The sequence below is a fragment of the Mytilus californianus genome, unplaced genomic scaffold (genome assembly GCF_021869535.1).
Source record: "Mytilus californianus isolate M0D057914Y unplaced genomic scaffold, xbMytCali1.0.p SCAF_12, whole genome shotgun sequence".
Classification (NCBI taxonomy): Eukaryota; Metazoa; Mollusca; class Bivalvia; order Mytilida; family Mytilidae; genus Mytilus; species Mytilus californianus.
The window spans coordinates 12,764,785-12,780,150 of NW_026262604.1; the positions used below are offsets into that span (position 1 = coordinate 12,764,785).

Consider the following 15,366-nt stretch of genomic DNA (forward strand, 5'->3'; position numbering starts at 1 on the left):
AAATGCTTGTTTTGGGCCCCTAATTTCTAAGCGGTTGGGACCATCATCCCCAAAATAAATCACAACCATCCTTTTGTAGTAACCTTCTTAAAAAATTTCATAGAGATCCATTCACATAAATTCAAGTTATTGTCCGGAAACCAAATATGTCTTTGGATGACGATGCAGACGACGACATCATAGCATTATACGAACCCAAAAAATGTTTTGCGGTCGTATAAAAATGTAAACAAGAATATAAGGATGGTATGAGAGCCAATGAGACAACACTTCTCTCTGTCAAAGAAACAATATATTAAAAGTAAGCAATATATATATATAATAGGTTAAAATATGTTTAGTAATAACATGGCTATTATATTCTACTTTAATCGTATGAAAAAAAATTATAGAAATTTTAGTATTAACATGATTAAATATGGCTATATACAGTGATATATGTTCATGGACACTTTTTCATACCTAAGGCCATTTTTCATAGGAAAATTGTGGCTTGGACACATTTAAATAAGTAAATATTGTCCATGGACAGTATTTATATTTATTATGAAAAAATTTTTGTTAGACATTATTTCATAGGGAACATTATTAAGTCCTATGAAACCTCCTCCCCCACCAAACACATTCTTTAAATTCCTGTCCAAAGTCAGGAGCCTGTGATTGAATGGCTGTAATTCTAATATTATAGTTTTAGCCTAAATCAGACATAGGTTTTCTCATTTTATTTTATTTTTTAAATTGGTTCATGACTGCCTTTTATAGCTTGCTATAGAGTTTTATGGCTTTAAGGATCATCGTTGAAGATTGTATGATGACCAAAAGTAGCTAGCATCTACATCATTTGGTATTTGGTGTATAAGTGTCTCATTTGCAATTATACAACAACTCCTTACTTTAGCTCACCTGGCCACAGCAAGACAAGAAATATGACAAGGACATAACTGTTGGTTAACTCTGTAAAGGAATAATTGCCCCTAATTGATGATTTTTACCAATTTTAGTGTTTTTCCTTTTAATTCAAAAACTATAAAAGATAAAATAAATGGGGAATGTGTCCATAGGGACTCAGATGATGTCCCCGCTAGCATATAACGTTATAAAGGGACATAACTCACTAACTGTATAAGTGACGCTACCAAAATTTGAAATTAAACTGAGTTTTGTGGTAATAAGCATTGTATATACATTTCATAACATTTAGTTGAGACAAACTGAAGTTGGAAACAAAAAATTCAGCAACTTTTCTATTTGAAAAAAAAACATAACTTTTGAACGGTAAAAGTGACGCCACCAAAACTCAAACTCAATTTGTGTTTTGTGGTAATGAGCATTGTGTATAAGTTTCATATCATTTGGTTGAGTCAAACTGAAGTGGAAGAACGTAACAAAAAATTCTGCATTTTTTTTCATTTGTAAAGGGGCATAACTCTTGAATGGTAAAAGTGATGCCACCAAAATTCAAACTTGTCTTGTGTTTTGTGGTAATAAGCATTGTGTTCAACGTTTCATAACATTTGGTTGAGGCAAACTAAAGTTAGAAAACCGAAACCAATTTTGGGACGTACGTACAGACAGACAGACAAGGGTTAAACTTAATGTCCCCTCAACTGCGGCAGGGGCAATAAAAAAATTCAGAGCAGAAATGATCATGAGGACAAGATTCACAAAATAATCACCAAAACAAAATCTTCAGATATTTTTTTTAATATTCAAAAGAAAATGTATGGTTTTTTTTGGGGAAAACTCAGAAGTACTCCATTTAAATGTTATTGCCACTGAATGTTAATCAAACAAGTAACCATGGTAACTACATGTAGTATGTTCATTTGGATACTGTTGTTTTGTGTATCATACTTTGATATTTTTATATTTTACATCAGATTTTAGTAAATTTAATTCTAAGTAATTAATGAGTAGTTTCTAGTCATGCATCAGTGGTTTTATTTATTGTAAGACTTCTTTCTTCATGGCTCAGTGAATTTTGATCCATTGAGTATTAGTTTACTCTCTAGGTTTAACTAGTTTGTGCTATGAAAACTCTATCTCCTTTATGATAATTGGTTCATTAAGTCATGTGTCTATTTAGGAGGGAAATTCTTTTGTTTAGTCAGACTTTACTTATATTTTGAACTGATTGGAGCTGTGCTGTTCCTTATATAATTTTATTCAAATTTGGTGGACATCTTTGATTTTTTTTCAAATAAGGTCAGTGTTCCATAATTAATACCTCACATGCCTTCTAATATACTGATATGAATTAATGTATTACATTAATGATTTTGTATGAATGGTCAAAATGAATGATTTCAGAATAAAAGGTTCAAATGAATGATTATTATGAAACACAAAAGCACATATTTATAAAATATTGGTTCAATCAGATAAGTCTAAATAATCATTTTATAAGAATTTATGCCAAACAATATTTGAATATCTCGGTTATTGCCAAAAAAATCAAAAGTAATTATGTATTGGACCCCCCTTTTTTTTTTACATTTAATGTAAATGAATGGGGACATATGGTTGGAAACCCCCTCCCCCTTTTTATCCTGGGTTGGAACCCCCCTCCCCCTTATGTAATTGCTGGATCCGCCCCTGGAAACATTACAGCTTAAAGAAACTTCAAATTGCATAAATGATCAACAAGGCAATATCTACAAAACAAGACAAACTTAAACGAAATTAAAAACTACTCATTATTAGAGTTATTGACTGTTTAATGATCACTTTTATCATTTGTTTTCCTTTTCTGAAAAACAATAATAATATTTTACATTTAACTATTATAGATAGAAAGCCACTTTAATAGCAAAAATGATCAGCAAGACAAGATCTACAAATATGTCAAATTTTGCCAAAATCGTGATTGCCCTTATATGACAAGTTTGCACAAACCAACACACTCCCTAGAGCCATCTCGTTGATATTGTCATATTAAATGAACGGAGTTATCTTTCTTTGTACTGATTATTAATATTGCAGGGTCAGATTTTTATTATACTACCAAAACTACTCAGTTTTGTACAAATATTCTAAAAATAATATGCCTATTTATTTATCCTAATTGACATGTTTTTATGTTTTGCAGGAAATTTCTATTAGTAAATTAATCAAATGAAGAATCTTCATGGTTAAATGCATAGAAGGGATATTTGAAGAGAGCCAATGATTGACATAAGGAGAAGCAGTTATGAATTTTGAAATTGATATAAAGGAGAGGTCATTCATCACAGAAGATTTAATCAAAGTTTACAGGTAGGAGACTTGATCGGTTGATTTTTATCAATAGTCATAAATAAAAAAGATGTGGTACTATGATTGCCAATGAGACAACTATCCCTGAGAGTCCAAATATTGCAGATTTAAGCAATGGTATGTTACTATGGCTTTCAACAATGAGCAAAACCCATACCATATCTTCAGCTATGCATCTGCTTAGACATTGCTTGTTTACTGTAATGTGGCAAATGTTTAATGCATATTCAAGATGATATAAAATGTTAATAGATGTAAATAACTTAAGTAGCTTCTAAAAATTTTGTAAAAATTGTTGGAGAGGGGAGGAACTAGCTATGGACGAAAGATAGGTGGTGGTGGCAATAAAATTTGCTTTGCAACAAACCATCTGCAGATTCTTCATATAAAAAGTTGTTACACAGGAGACGACCAGTTATTGAATAGAAATAGAAACATTTGCGTTCTTGTATTATCACTCAAATTTCCAGATCAGATCGAAATTTTTCTGTTAAATATATTGGTATGCAATCCTATACATGCTATAAGCATTTGCTCATCTCATTTCTATGGAAATTACATTGTACTGTTCCCTCATCATAGTTCATAATCTATGAAAAGTTAGTATCAGAAAAATGTAATTAATATAGGTTCAAGTTTGTGCTTTATCCAGTTTAGAGGGAACCGCTTATAAATTTTAGTCAATGAATGGTAGTTTTGGTATAAAATTGTATAAGAATGATTAGCATTGGCATTTCTTGTCTTCGTTGAAATTATTTAACCCTACATCTCAGTCTTAATTCATTGACATTGGCTACAGAATGTTTGCATTGTCACAAACAAAAAGAAGACATAGGTCTTATACTTCTTTGGCATTATGGTTTACATGTTTTATGAACACTTGCCATTTGAAATTCAGGAGTAACTTCAAGATATAATTTTTTTTCTTCATTTTCCATATTCTACATGGACTATTGGACTAATATTCACAAATTCCATATTTTACCTGGTACTATTATACTCATCAGTTTCTAGGTTCAATATTTTGACCCTACTGTATAGATTTGTTTTTTACTGAAAAAACATATTGGCATAAAGGGACATAACTGATCATGAAGAATGGTAAAAGTGATGCTACCCAAATTTGTACTTGAACTGAGTTTTGTGGTAATAAGTATTGTGTATTATAACTTTCATACCATTTAGTTAAGGCAATCTAAAGTAAGAGAACTATATGACCTCAAATGCATTGATCGTTAAAAAAAGGGAGGTTTCAACCCCAGCAACCCTCCCCTGGATCTGCCATAATGGGGCCTCGGTGGCTGAATGGTCCAAGTAGTGAAACTACTGTATCACTAGCCTGTAAATAGATATAACAGTGATATCATACTTTAACTTTGTTTAAACCTGTTTATTTACTTTTGACTTTAATTATTTGTCCCTTGTAATTTTTTATTAACTGTGTATTTGCATTCAGGTGTCACAGGTCAAATTTATTTGTTCATTATGTGTTAATTTATGTTTTTTGATTGAGTTAAGCCTTCCAATTGATATTTTATAGTGTGTTTTTCTATGTTGTGATGTTATACTATTGTTTCAGAAAAGGGAGAAGGTTTGGTACCATTAAAACGTTTAATCCCGCTGCAAATGTTTGCACCTGTCCTAAGTCAGGAATCTGATTACAGTAGTTGTCGTCTGTTTATGTAGTTCATACGTGTTTCTCGTTTCTCGTTTTAATATAGATTAGACCGTTGGTTTTTCCGTTTGAATGGTTTTACACTAGTAATTTTTTGGGGCCCTTTATAGCTTGCTGTTCGGTGTGAGCCAATGCTCCGTGTTGAAGGTCGTACCTTGTCCTATAACGGTTTATTTTTATAAATTTTAACTTGGATGGAGAGTTGTCTCATTGGCACTCATACCACATCTTCCTATATCTATATAAGAAGTTATCCCTGGCTCAGTATACTTCTAGGATATTGATTGTTTAACACACGTGGATACAAAACCCATAGCCGCTGGGTGTTGCTAAACCATATACTGGGCACTTCAGTGGCGTAGCCAGGTTCTGTGTGCAAAGCTCTGGCAGGGGGCAAAGCCCGCCTGAAGCTCAGAGAATTAAGTAAACACAAAGAAGAATTTTGTTGTTGGAAATTTATCTGTTCTGTCTAATTTTCTTTAGAATTATATGTAATGACAGGGTCCAGTTATACCTCGATAAACGGACATGAGTGTTGGACTGATTCAGTGACGACAATTTGTTTATAAACCAGTATAATGCTGCTCTACTAATTTGCCTATTGAATATGCTAGAGAACTCGACGGAGACAATCGACCTTCAAAGAGTGATGCAAACAATTTTGTAATATATGTAGGCTGTAACATAATATTATGAAATAGATAATACATTGGCTTAGTCATAGGCCCGATCGTTGCTGGTTTTTGGCCGCTATGACAACACCAAAGCAGTCAGCTGATTACGAACAAGTCAATACAGAAAAGGTGCACAAATAAAACCAATAGTTATGCATTTTTAAGATTGATTAGTACGAGGAAAAGGAGTCTGAAGAACAAACCATGCGGACTCAAAACAATCCAATTATTCAAGTTTACGGTTTTCCGATAAATGGGAATAAAAGGAAATGGTTACACACAAGCGAGACAGCATTTTATCGACATAGATAAAAAAAAAAAACTTCAAACGATATTAAAAAACGTCCTCCAACAATGGACAAGTGTCTAAATCATATATATCAAGCTCTAAACCGGCCAGAGCAACACAGTTGTGAATACAATTTGCAGAGACTATAAAAGATCTGTCATTGACACCAAATTTCGAAAATGACAAAATTATAAAGATAGAGTGACTTCCTGACTTCATCTTGGGTAAAGCACATAATCATGAAGCGATGTGAAACGAATTTTTGAAATCGGTATCCTCCAATTTTTTTCAATGTGAATTAACGAAATTGTGGTGTATATATAAGACAGCAACCAAACGACACACAAAAATAATAAAAGACGTCTAGAGGTCAACGCATCTGGTTTGTAACTTGTTAACATATAAGTGATTTGCAAATAACAACAATTTACTGGTTTCATTTAAGCAAGCAACATTTTTCTTTGTTTGATATTATGAAATATGTCAACAACTTCTTTTCAAATCAATTTCAAAATCAGCATGAATGTGCAATGGTTTTAGAGAAGATAGCCATTATTGTCCCATTGTATATCTAAGATAGGTTTTAACCCGTTTCAGTTGCAGTTGTTGGTGGCATAGTAAGAAAAATTCTACAGTATATATTAGAATGCAGTTCTTTGTTTGTCGTTTCCAATGTTTCATATAGTTGATCTGGTATCTTTCAACGAGCAACATATCTTTGGATCTCGAGAGGCTCATTGGCGTGATATATATAGGCAACTGATCTTCCCGTTTTAACTCTTTAACATTCTGTGGAATTAGAAGGTGGGCGAAACCACATTTCCTCTGAATTAACCAGTCAATCGGTCTTTAAATTCGTTTAGAAGATGGTATATGAACTGATGTAACTGATGGTAAAATATGGAAAAGTTTGGGTATTCTTATAAGTATCGATGAATAAATTGTATTTATCGATACTCCCTCACTCTCACACTCTTTCTCAATCATTCTTTAAAAAAAAGTCTTTCAAAACTTTTTTTTTGCCTGTTTGTTTGTGCACGCAAGTGCGTCGTTGCGTCAATAGTAGCTACGCCACTGCACTTGAACGTTGCTACCCAGTTTTCCTTAATTCCATGGTTGTTCCTTGTGAAATATTGAATTCTGTATATTATTCATTATGTCTAACAATGTTAGTCTTTTATGCCAATCATTTGCACTCATTTTTAGTAAATGCATCGCTTGGCTGCCACATTCAGTGGCGTAGCTACCTAAGGCTCGACTAGGCACGTGCCTATACATAAATTTGCCAATAATATACCCCTTTGGAATAAAAAAAAAAATACACATTGTTATTCTAATGCGTATTATTATTTATACGGTGCCCGTCCGTATTCAAACACCGATCTGTGCCCTTCGGTGCATAGGATTATTTTGATTTTATTGACAATGCCCGTTTCATCGGCAACTAGTGAAAGATCCTTCAGTGAGATGCGACGCATCAAGTCCTACCTGAGATCGGAGATGAGCGACTTTCTAATCTATCCCTTCTTCATACCCACCCACACCTCAATGTTGAAGTTGATGAGAGTATAACTGATTTTATTGGCAGAAAAAAAACGTTGACTTGACTTTGAATAAGTGTATCATTGGCTTTGTGTATGAAACTGGATCTGAAAGTTATTCATAAAAGTTCAGAAATTTTAGATTTGTTTAACCAATTTTTCCCCAATGAGTTAAAAGATTATTCGAAAAAGTTGAAAATCGTTTCCCTTGACCCTCTGTGGGCCTTAAGCTTAAAATAGTCCAAACAAATTTTCGCCTCGCTCTCTGCACGCTAATAACACTTGCAACAACTCTTTGAGGGGTCTGCTGAAAGGCAAAATATCTGTCCCTATCCAATAAAGATCAATAAACCCTAATTTTCCAATGGCATTTTCAAAAGTTCAGACCTTCATCCTGGACGACCCCTATTACAGGACCTAGTGGCTAACTGTTGTATTTACTAGTATTGTAAATTTGTTTTTGTCCTGATCATGCAAAACTATTTGCCACTGGATGTTTAGCAATAAATCAATCAACTATCTTCCAGTAATCTCAGATCTGTGTGTAATGACCACATTAATTCAAATTCCTAAGCAGGTAGGGATTTTACAGTAGAGGATATAAGAAAATATGAATTTCTTGAATATTGTTACGATAGTATGAACAGAACAGAACTTCTGCATTAGGCATCGACTGTGTGTGTGTTTGTGTGGCTGGGGTGAAGGTTTAAGAATCAAAAGATCAATGGTTCAGGTTGATGTCTACCCCAAAGCATAGTATTATTATATAGTAATCTCAGTGTTTACGTGCCTATTTTTAGCTCACCTGGGCCAAGTGAGCTTTTCTCATCACTTGGCGTCCGTCGTCTGTCGTCCGTCTTCCGTAAACTTTTACAAAAATCTTCTCCTCTGAAACTACTGGGCCAAATTTAACCAAACTTGGCCACAATCATCATTTGGGTATCTAGTTTAAAAAATGTGTGCGATGACCCGGCCAACTAACCAAGATGGCCGCCATGGCTAAAAATAGAACATAGGGGTAAAATGTAGATTTTGGCTTATATCTCTGAAACCAAATCATTTAGAGCAAATCTGACATGGGGTAAGATTGTTTATCAGGTCAAGATCTATCTGCCCGGAAATTTTTTAGACAAATCGGACACCCCGTTGTTGGGTTGCTGCCCCCGATTTAGTAATTTTAAGGAAATTCTGCAGTTTTTGGTTATAATCTTGAATATTATTATAGATAGAGATAAACTGAAAACAGCAATAATGTTCAGCAAAGTAAGATCTACAAATAAAGTCAAATGACCTAAATTGTCAGTTGACCCCTTAAAGAGTTATTGCCCTTTATAGTCAATTTTTAACCATTTTTCAAAAATTTTAGTAATCTTTAAAAAAAATCTTCTCCTCTGAAACTACTTTGACAAATTTAACCAAACTTGGCAATCATCATCTTAAGGGTATGTAGTTTTAAAAATGTGTCCAATGACCCTGTCCACAAACCAAGATGGCCGACATGGCTAAAAATAGTATATAGGGGTAAAATGCAATTTTTGGCTAATATCTCTGAATTCAAAGCATTTAGAGCAAATCTCATTCATTCATTAAGTCAAGATCTAACTGCCCTGAAATTTTCAGACAAATCAGGCAACCTGTTGTTGGGTTCCTGCCCCTGAATTGGTAATTTTAAGAAATTTTGCAGTTTTTGGTTATTATCTTCAATATTATCTTAGATAAAGATAAACTGTAAACAGCAATTATGTATAGCAAAGTAAGATCTACAAATAAGTCAACTTGACCAAAACGGTCAATAAGGAGTTATTGCTTTTTATAGTAAATTTTAAACAATTTTCGTAAATTATGTAAATTTTTGTAATTTTTATACGACCGCAAAAAAATTTTTGTGGTCGTATATTGGTATGACATTGGTGTCGTCGTCATCGGTGTCGTCGTCCGAAGACACATTAGTTTTCGCACTCTAACTTTAGTTTAAGTGAATGGATCTCTATGAAATTTTACCATAAGGTTCAATACCACAAAAGGAAGGTTGGGATTGATTTTGGGGGTTATGGTACCAACAGTTAAGGAATTAGGGGCCAAAAAGGGGCCAACAATAAGCTTTTTTGTAACTTCCAGACATAACTTGTGTGTTAGTGTATGGATCTCTCTGACATTGTACCACAAGATTCCATATCACAAAGGGAATGCTGGGATTGATTTTGGGGGTAATTGCCTCAAAATTTTAGGAATTAGGGGCCAAAAAAGGGGCAAAAAACAAGCAAATTTATATGGACAAATACTTGAGTACAAAACATAATTTAAAGCAGTGTAAGGGAGATAAATCAAATACATCATTTGAATTATCTCCCTTACACTGCTTTTAAATTATGTATAAAGTAATGGTTAATGAACAATAAAGACAATTTAAAACAGTGTAAGGGAGGTAATCCACATACAACGTTTTGATTACTTCCCTTGCACTGCTTTTAAATTATGTTTAAAGAAATGCATATTTATAAAGGAAGACCAGTAAAAATATCTGCAAATGTTCCACTCTTTTTTTTTTACAAAAAAATCCATATGAAAGATTTGACACCATATTTTAAATTCTATTATAAAATAGATTAGTTAGCACTATGGTAAATTTAAATGGGTAATTATGGTTGCAAATTCCATTGGAAATTTGAATTGAGATTATGACCATATCTTGAGGGAAAGAATTTTTGGGGGAAAAAAGGGGGGGGGGGGGTAAAAAGAAATTGTGGGGGTCAATTTTTTCTCATTTCAGATTTCAGAAATTAAAAAGAATTATTCTTCAAATATTATTTTTTTTTCAAATTTCAAATATTGAAAAATTTCAAGAAGTAATCTTTAATTGCACAGTATGGCGCATTAGATTTGTAAAATCTTTGACCACATTTATTTATTTGTTATGCCAAATCTGACCATGTATTTAGATTTTTAATTTTGGGTCCAGTTTTCAAATTGGTCTACATTAAGGTCCAAAGGGTCCAAAATTAAACTTAGTTTGATTTTAACAAAAATTGAATATATGGGGTTCTTTGATATGCTGAATCTAAACATGTATTTAGATTTTTGATTTTGGGCCCAGTTTTCAAGTTGGTCCAAATTGGGGTCCAAAATTAAACTTTGTTTGATTTCAACAAAAATTGAATATATGGGGTTCTTTGATATGCTGAATCTAACCATGTATTTAGATTTTTTATTTGTGGGCCCCACTATCAAATTGGTTCATATATTGAGGTCAAAAGGGTCCAAAATTAAACTTTGTTTTATTTCATCAAAAATTGAATTATTGGGGTTCTTTGATATGCTGAATCTAACCATGTATTTAGATTTTGGATATTGGACCATACTAGGTAAATTAAAAAAATGTAAGTTCTTAGACCACATTCATTCTGTGTCAGAAACCTATGCTGTGTCAAATATTTAATCACAATCCAAATTCAGAGCTGTATCAAACTTGAATGTTGTGTCCATACTTGCCCCAACTGTTCAGGGTTCGACCTCTGCGGTCATATCAAGCTGCGCCCAGCGGAACATTTTATTTACAAAATATTTTCCTTTGAAACTACTGAGCCAAGTTCATTATAGATAGAGAAAATCGAAACAGCAAGAATGTTCAGTAAAGTAAGATTGACAAACACATCATCATCACCAAAACATAATTTTGTCATGAATTCTATTCTCATCTATTATGTATGTCCTTTGTTTAGTATGAACATAGACCAAGGTGAGCGACACAGGCTCTTTAGAGCCTCTAGTTTTGTACTTATATCAGGCCATTAGTTTTCTTGTTTGAATTATTTTACTTTGGTAATTTTGGAGCCTTTTATCTATGACCATGTTCTGTGACTTAAAGTAGTTAATTTCTGTGCCATTTGGTCTCTTGTTGAGATTTGTCTCATTGGCAATCATTCCACATCTTTTTTATTATCATTTACCAATTATTCAAAATTGATTAAACTAAACTTTACATATGAATGGCTGATTAAACTTAAACATGCATACTTTAGGGATAATAAATCTTATTTTTACTTTTCAGTATGTTGAGAGAAGTTCAGAACAAGCAATTTGGTTGAAGAGGAGTTGTCAACACGTCATCTTTGAACAAGGTCAATTGTATTAGAAGTGAATCCTTAACAGAAATGAGACAATAATCAAATAATTCAAAGACTACATGGATGTTATCTGGACTAGCATTTGTATAACCTAAATGTGGTATTTTTCATATGAACACTTACAAGGCAGATAATAGTCTGTGACAAACATTTGTATGCAATTAAAGACTTGAAGAACTTGTACGGTATTCTTTAAAACGGTACATTCTTTGTATGAATTGAAGAATTTTTGCTCATTTAAATGAATTATGAAAATGTTTTATATGTTTAGAATAAACAAAAACAACATAAAAGATAAGACAAATTTTTATTTTCTTTCTTGAAACTTATAACAGAATAAATTGTCATATGCTAATTCTTGATAGATGTGCTGCCAGAAATTTATCAAGTCTATTTTTAGCCTGAAAGTGCAACTCAATGCACCGGTTATACACACAGGAAACTACATTTATCTCTCAACCATATAAAAAATAAGGATATATGGAAGGGTTGCCAATGAGAATAACTATCCTTGAATGCCAATGATATCTTATAAACTATAAGATATCTCATTAACTATATAAGATATCTAATAAACTATATAAGATATCTTATAAACTATATAAGATAACTTATAAACTATATAAGATATCTTATAAACTATATAAGATATCTTATAAACTATATAAGATATCTTATAAACTATATAAGATATCTTTAATATAAACTATATAAGATATCTTTAATATAAACTGTATAAGATATCTCATTAACTATATAAGATATCTCATATAATTTTATAAGATATCTCACATATTATATAAGATATCTTATATAGTTTATAAGATATCTCATATAGTTTTTAAGATATCTCATAAAATTTATAAAATATCTTTTAAACTATATGAGATATCTTATAAAATTCAGAAGATATCTTATAAAGTATGTAATATATCTTATATACTTTATGAGATATCTTATATAATATATATGTCTCATTTGATATATAAGATATTGTATAAAAATAAAATTATAAGCTATCTTATATATTAAATAAGATATCTTATACATTAAGTAAGATATCATATATTAGATATCTTGTATATTATATAACATATCTTATATATTATTATATGAGATATCTTGAAATTCGAATAAATAGTAAAATGACTTTCCACCTAAGAACAAGTCATTGTTAAATAGATATAAGAATATGTGGTATGAGTGCCAATGAGGCAACTCTCAATCCAAGTCATAATTTGAAAAAGTAATGATTAAAGACTAAAATTGAGAATGGAAATGGGGAATGTGTCAAAGAGACAACAACTCGACCATAGAGCAGACAACAGCTGAAGGCCCCTTATGGGTCTTGAATGCAGCTAGAAACTCCCGCACCCAAATGCGTCCTTCAGCTGGCCCCTAAACATATATACTAGTTCAGTGATAATGGACATCATACTAAACTAATTATACACAAGAAACTACAATTGAAAATCATACAAGAGTAACAAAGGCCAGAGGCTCCTGACTTGGGACAGGCACAAAATTGTGGCGGGGTTAAACATGTTTTTTTGAGATCTCAACTCTCCCTTTATACCTCTAGCCAATGTAGAAAAAAAAATCGCACAAAATACGCACAGTGAAACTCAGTTTAAGAGTTGTCTGAGTTCGATGTCAGAATATGAAACAAAAGGAAATAAACAAAATGACAATAATACATAAATAACAACAGACTACTAGCAGTTACTGACATGCCAGCTCCAGACCTCAACTTTTTACATTTTCATATCTTTCTGGTTTTACTTTATAGTTGAGTTGCTGTCACACTGTGTTTACCGGAATGCCACATGTTCTTCAATCCTAAGAAAACCATCAAGAATTTCAAAACTAGATATATTTTACAGAGAAGTTATTTCACTTCTTAACACAGGCAACTTGGAATCAAGGTTTTTTGATATTATTTCACTTCTTACCACAGGCAACTTGGAATCAAGGTTTTTGTTATTATTTAAAAATTATTTTCAGTGACTGACATGAAAAACATGACAACGTTATGTATCAGTTAGCATTGGATACTTGTGTATACGTATGACGAAGTTAAGCCGCGCTCTGTGTTTGGGGTTCACAGATACTATACCTCCCTTTTAGGTATAGGAACGTCCCCCATCATACGTATCAAGTATCCATTCTTACTGGTACGTTAAACTGAGAGTGAGGTGGCTCAGTTTGACTGATGTGCGATGGCTCAGTCAAAATATTTTTTGCTATTCCTGGCACAAACTGAGAGAGAGGTGGCTCAGTCTGCATGTGAAGCTCTGTAACATGCTTTTAAGGGGAAAGCTGAGAGCGAGGTGGCTCAGTCTGCATGTGAAGCTCTGTAACATGCTTTTAATTGTATTTGTTTTTATCCAAATTTTAATTGGGGATATTTTATTGTTTTTACTGGAACAAACTGAGAGTGAGGTGGCTCAGCCTGCATGTGAAGCTCTGTAACATGCTTTTAAGGGGAAAAAAGTATTTATCCAAATTTTAATTGGGGATATTTTATTGTTTTTACTGGAACAAACTGAGAGTGAGGTGGCTCAGTCTGCATGTAATGCTCTGTAACATGCCTTTAATGGGAAAAAGTATTTTATTTGTTTTTATCCAAATTTTAATTGGGGATATTTTACTGTTTTTATCCAAATTTTAATTGGGGATATTTTATTGTTTTTACTGGAACAAACTGAGAGTGAGGTGGCTCAGTCTGCATGTGAAGCTCTGTAACATGCTTTTAAGGGGAAAAAGTATTTTATTAGTTTTTATCCAAATTTTAATTGGGGATATTTTATTGATTTTACTGGAACAAACTGAGAGTGAGGTGGCTCAGTCTGCATGTGAAGCTCTGTAACATGCTTTTAAGGGCAAAAAGTATTTTATTTGTTTTTATCCATTTGGAGATATTTTACTGTTTTCATCCCAATTTTAATTGGGGATATTTTATTGTTTTTACTGTAACAAACTGAGAGTGAGGTGGCTCAGCCTGCATGTGAAGCTCTGTAACATGCTTTTAAGGGGAAAAAAGTATTTATCCAAATTTTAATTGGGGATATTTTATTGTTTTTACTGGAACAAACTGAGAGTGAGGTGGCTCAGTCTGCATGTGAAGCTCTGTAACATGCTTTTAAGGGGAAAAAAGTATTTTATTTGTTTTTATCCAAATTTAATTTGGGATATTTTACTGTTTTCATCCAAATTTTAATTGGGGATATTTTTTTTGTTTTTACTGGAACAAACTGAGAGTGAGGTGGCTCAGTCTGCATGTGAAGCTCTGTAACATGCTTTTAAGGGGAAAACGTATTTTATTTGTTTTTATCCAAATTTTAATTGGGGATATTTTATTGTTTTTTCTGGAACAAACTGAGAGTGAGGTGGCTCAGCCTCCATGTGAAGCTCTGTAACATGCTTTTAAAGGGAAAAAAAGTATTTTATTTGTTAAAATTGGGGATATTTTATTGTTTTTACTGGAACAAACTGAGAGTGAGGTGGCTCAGTCTGCATGTGAAGCTCTGTAACATGCTTTTAAGGGGAAAAAAGTATTTTATTTGTTTTTATCCAAATTTAATTGGGGATATTTTACTAAATTTTAATTGGGGATATTTTATTGTTTTTACTGGAACAAACTGAGAGTGAGGTGGCTCAGTCTGCATGTGAAGCTCTGTAACATGCTTTTAAGGGGAAAAAGTATTTTATTTGTTTTTATCCAAATTCTAATTGGGGTTATTTTACTGTTTTTATCCAAATTTTAATTGGGGATATTTTACTGTTTTTATCCAAATTTTAATTGGGG

The 15,366-nt window shown here is 32.5% G+C and overlaps 1 long non-coding RNA gene across 1 annotated transcript; it reads left to right on the forward strand.

The window, feature by feature from the left end:
- Positions 1 to 3,093: 3,093 nt before the first annotated feature.
- Positions 3,094 to 11,913, forward strand: LOC127721392 (uncharacterized). The gene is made up of 2 exons (XR_007991205.1): positions 3,094 to 3,255; positions 11,483 to 11,913. It is a non-coding gene; the product is annotated as an uncharacterized LOC127721392 (long non-coding RNA).
- Positions 11,914 to 15,366: the final 3,453 nt, after the last annotated feature.